We start from the raw sequence: 5,565 nt of genomic DNA, 5'->3' as shown, positions 1-5,565 counted from the left end.
GATAAAAAAGAGCCCATCTGCTTGAAGAGACATGGTCTGATACTGGTCCAAAGCAACAGTAGTGTAATATTGTTCCACCAAGCAACACAATAATTAAAACAATGTAATAACACACAAATGCCAACTCTGCATTCCTTAACATTTAAGTGAAAACATTTCTCAAAATTAATAATTTAAGTAATATGATTTTAAAATTAAAACATGCAATAAAGGCTGAGGGAATTCCCAGAGGAACTAAAATTCAGCATCCGATAGTTATTTTATGTGCCTAGCTATAATATTCCGTACATACAGAGGAAGTAAGATAACTGAAAAGAGCTTGTGCACTGATAATTTTCAGAGGTTGACCAGAAGTGCTTCCTCATCCATATTCCAAAGAACCTTGGAGGGGAAAATATATATGGGAATAGCACTGGTATCATCAGCTATCATCTGTAAGGTCCAATCCTGTGCACATTTACTTGGAAGTAAGACCTGGTCCACACATGTAGATGAATAAGGTGGTAGAACGTTGAAGTAAAATGGGTTTCATCTCTTCATAATGCAGTTTCTCCCTTACATTACAAACTTTCCACAAATACAAATCCAGAAACTGCTGGCAAAAGACTGGGCTAGAAATTTCCTTCAAAATATGCTAAGTTTCTAATTACAAAGAGTTTTGTAAAGGGAGAACCACTCGAAGTGGGATCTTCCACTTGTAGTCTTTACCATCTTATTCTGTGGCATTTTAACGTCCCATGGAGTTCAAAAGGATTTACTGCAAAATAAATGCACCTAGGATTGTTGCTGCACAGTAGCTGCAATTAAAAATTGTGTCCTTTGCTAATAAGCATGGGGAGATTTTTGGAAAGGCAGCTTTGATTCCTCAACGCAGAGCATCCTTCTGTACCCTCGGATATTTAGAGTTTAATTCTAGATAGTTTAACATAGCATTCCAAGGCATTTGCAATTTTAGAACCATATGCCGGGAGTGGGTTGGTGCCAAATATAAGCACAAAGTAATATTTTGTAAAACTGAAGCCCACTTGGTGCAAATTATATCTTTCATTAGCAAAAATAGCTTTACAAACAGAGACTGAGTCTCATTTTCTTGGAATATCTGTGCATTTTGGGGGAAAATAAAAACCAGATACATGCATAAGCCCTCCTTATGTTACATTTTTAGACAAGGGCATAACTCATAGCCGCACTCTCATGATCAAAAAGCATAATGTGGAAGCAGTCCTTATATCCTTATTGATAAATAAAAATATATTGATTGGGCAAATTCGGAACGTAAGGACATTGGAATGCGAATTTCTCCAGTTCAGAAATCTCAACCCATTAATAGATGGTCCCAAATACCTCTGAATTTGGATTCTGTTCATAAGTTTACTCCCACCAACTCTTCTTGCCAGTCCTTGTTCTCCAACAAAAACACTTCCTCCTTAGAAGTGGGTATCTGGGGACAGGGAACGATTGTTCAAGATATAAGAAACTTTACTAGCCTCCCTTAACTGGTGATCATGCTCAGGAGTATAGTTTCCTGCCTGGGAGCATGAGATCTGTCCTTTCCTCTATCTCCTGGGTTTTCCCCAAGAATTCTTCTGGAATGATTCAAAGAAATGAATGGATTCCAAAGTTGGGGAGGAATAGAATAGCACACTCATGTTGTTTTCCACAGCCATTACATTATTTTGCTCTATACTCAACCACAGAGAAAAACAAACAAGGTGTCTTCAAATGTTGTCTGCCATCCATTCTTAATGTATTCTGTTGGGTACCTGCGATATTCTTGCTTGGTGAAGGCTGTTCTTAATACGCCTAAGGTTGCAGATATTTTTCTCAGAGAAACTTCTGTACTATCTTTGTTTCCACTTGTCAGGGGTGGGGGTGGGGAAGGAATAAGAAGTATGCCTCTGTTTCTGGAGCTGCAGAGGCCAATGTCCTGAAGAACAGAGGAGACTACTGGAGACTTATTTACAATAGAACACTGAACATGCCAGAGATGCAACTAAATGGTTCAAAATGAGGATTTAGGTGATAAACTAAGTCCTAGTGACATATATTATAGTGCATTCTTCACAGTACTCTTCCCCCCTCCCCGAAAACTGAATATGAGAGAAGTGAGTGTGTGTTTGGTCATATATTGCTTCATGTAATCTATATTGTTTTGAGTTTCTTTATGCTTATTTGATTTTTGATTATGACTTACTACTGGCATTTTGGAGTACTGACATTCATAGACACTAAGAAGGCTCTACTAATCTTCCCTTGAAAATGGATGAAGAAGAGATTTATCAAATTTAGAATCCCCCTAAAACCTACCTCAATTGCTTTCTTAAGAGTTCCACTTGTGATGCACCAGTACTTACCAACTCAACTGATACTATAAGTTAGCAACTGTAGAAGTGTGCAAAAAAAAATGAATAATACACGATGTTGCATTCAAATCATTCTGGGTCATAATTTTGCATAACAAAAATTCACCTGGATATGAGAGGAGTATACTGTGAAATCCAGCATGCCAGAAGCAAATATATACTTAACTGAAACAGAACAGAGGTACAAGGGCAATGGCATAAGAATATTCGTTCCTTCCCTAGGGTTGCCAACCTCCAGGTGGTGGCTGGAGATCTCCCACTATTACAACTGATCTCCTGGCGACAGAGATCAGTTCACCTGGAGAGAATGGCTGCTTTGGAAGGTGGAGTCTATAGAATTATACCCCACTGAAGTCCCCCCCCCCAAAACCCCACTCTCTTCAGACTCCACACCCAAAATCTCCAGGTATTTCCTAACCTAGTGCTGGCAACCCTACAAGGTACAAAGGAAAGATACAGATGCTATTATAATTCTGTCCTTGTAAAGGTTACTGTAAGGATCCATTAGAGTCAGGTAATGGGGAAAGGAGCATGTGCTGTCACACTGTACAAAAACATGAACTGAAGATTATCAATTTGACCATGTGATAATATGTGTCTTTTTAATGAAGAGACTCCCATTACTCTACTGTATCTGAAATATTAATTCTAAAGTATTAGTTTTGAAAGAGACTTGCCCAAAATGATTGAGAACCCTTCAAAAGCATAAATTAATAGGAGCAATAATGATAAAACAGTATCTAGTTTATTATGTATAGAAAGAGATTTCCAGAATTTACAAACACCCACGTATTTCATTCCAGGGATATTTTAATTTGAAAAGTTCACCCACGTTTTGTTTGCTTTATTTTCTTTCTTCTTACAATATATACAATGGAAGACTTTGATTTATTTTTCTGATCTTTTATAAGTTCCTGTGCAACCAACACTTTCGAATTCACGCTTGTAAATATCATGCACAGTAAAAATTTGACTTTTCATGAATACAGCCTAATGTTTTACAGGTAGAGTAAAAAATACGATTCTTTTCCTTTTTGAAAGAACTCAGCTCAACCTCAGGGTTATTTTACAAATGATGGCATCAGTAAATATGACTGTACAATCCAGATCCATGGGCCACTGATTCATATTATATTATATTCTGAATTATAATCTTTAAAAGAACAGCACCCTACTCTATTGCTAACCGTCTTGATTTAAGCAGTTTCCCCCACCCCAACCCCACTCTGTTTACAACAGAATATAGTATACCTCAGTTCCACATCAAAAAAAGATGTGCTGTAGGAAAAGTTACATTTTTAATTAAAAAAGTACATGTATAAATCAAAAAACCTATGTTAAATATTTAATACTCTTCAACCAACATTAACAGTTTGGATGTAATAATTTACACTGATGATTTGTCGTACAGGTTTTCAGCAGCAAATTAAATTTCATGTCTTATGTCAATGTGCTAGTAATAGACCCATTCTCACCATATTACAGTGGTGGGCACGTGAGTTCATCGTAGCCAGCTAAGTCTTTATGGTAGAGGAGGAAATAATTGCAGACTTGTTGTCCAGGTGTCACAGTGCTTTTGCTTGGCACACACACACACACAAATGTGCAGTTCAGTCAACTAAGTCCTGAGGTTTGTGTAAAGTAAACAAATTGAACTGGATGCATCATACCCATCTACTGAGGAAGAAGATGCGAGGTCCTAGTTGTGATACACAAAACAGAGTCTGGAGACCCATGAGTTCAAAGAAGGATTTTTCTGAGGTCGTAGAGGTCGTTGTTCTGAGAATAGAAAAAGAAAATGATCTATTTAAAACAAAAGGATTATAATTTCTGTTAAAAAAGTGGAACTAGAGAAATAGAGTAAGGTAGTACTTTCTACTCAACACCAAACAAACTACAAAATTGCTGAAATGTGTTCAGCACCATAAGTAACACTACTTGCCAAAATAGTCAGAAAACCTTTTTGCAACCTACTGAAACACGCAACTACAATGGTGACATTGTCTAAGGGTAGAACTACATGTTACAAGTAGAAGGCTCTCTTTTATCAAGTAAAGCAGCTGAGGGTGACTTCTATTACGGGGAGGGAGACCAACACAGCTACCCACATGAAACTACATTTCCTAAGGCTTTTTTTTTTGGTCTGTTAACAATTCCAGAGAAATTATTCTGCCACTATGGCTAATGGTACATTAGGATGCTAAATGAAAATATGGACCATTCCGAAAGCAGGAAGTGACAACGCCTTTCGATTCTGATCCCTGATAAAAAAAAGTGATTACTTACAACCACATTCCCCGAACTTGCCTGACAGAGATGTGAAAAACCCATTCTAAAACGCCTAGGACAATACACCCTTTTTGTTTGTGCCAAAGGCTTTCAATGTTTTGTCTTTAACATGCTGTAATTCTCAAGTAAATCAAATTTATATTACACCGAAGACTTAAAAGTATAAGGCATGTGCATATTTTTCATATTACAGATTGCTTGCTCCTAGAAGTTAGTCAAGTAATATATTATTCACCGTTCAATAAAAAGTTGTGACTTTCCACAGGGATACTGAGAGACTGAGAGCGCCTGTGTGTTAATTGCCCAAGAAACAGAATTTATTTTGTGTGGTCCTTCACGTGAACGAGAAGCCTATCCTTGCAACTGTGTGGTATGCTATGAAAACTCCCTGGAGAATTCCCTCACAGCTCTCTTACCTACTTTTAACTTTCTTATGAACTCTTTACTTCAAATCTACTGGAAAGTTCCTACTGGAGTATCTATATGCAGCTGAGCCTAAAATTAGACAGTATTGCGTACTTTATTAAAAGGGCTAGTGACAAAGAAAGAAATTGCCTCATTTAATCTGGGAAGGGGTGAGGTGCACATGGTTTGCTTTTCGTCTTCATATCTGGCTGTCGTCCAAAAGGGCTGAATGAACAGCTTAGTGCAGGAACAAACTGTACCCTGCAGAATGGTCACATGCTCTAACCTGCGATGGATATACAATCAAAGAAATGGAGGGGGAAAATATACAAGTTGGCTACATATGTCAAAGCTTGTTGCTCTACTTTAAATAGATACTTTAAATAAACACTTTAAATAGTATGGCAGCAGCCAGACTCCCCTCTACCATGTCTCAAGATTCTCTAGGATCCCCTCCCGGTAACTTTTTATTATATTTTTATTGACCCCTGTTTCAGCTTTAAATTTC

The 5,565-nt window shown here is 37.5% G+C and overlaps 1 protein-coding gene across 1 annotated transcript in view; it reads right to left on the bottom strand.

Moving 5' to 3' along the window:
• Positions 1–3,089: 3,089 nt before the first annotated feature.
• IRS1 (insulin receptor substrate 1) overlaps positions 3,090–5,565 on the bottom strand; it is a 58,668-nt gene continuing 56,192 nt past the window's right edge. The window contains exon 2 of the mRNA XM_056849387.1: positions 3,090–4,142. The gene's annotated coding sequence lies outside the window, so the exon portion shown is untranslated. The remainder of the gene's footprint in view (positions 4,143–5,565) is intronic.

This window comes from Euleptes europaea, chromosome 5 (genome assembly GCF_029931775.1).
Source record: "Euleptes europaea isolate rEulEur1 chromosome 5, rEulEur1.hap1, whole genome shotgun sequence".
Classification (NCBI taxonomy): Eukaryota; Metazoa; Chordata; class Lepidosauria; order Squamata; family Sphaerodactylidae; genus Euleptes; species Euleptes europaea.
Note: the sequence above shows the minus strand (reverse complement) of the source record. Positions and strands in the feature narration are given on the sequence as shown.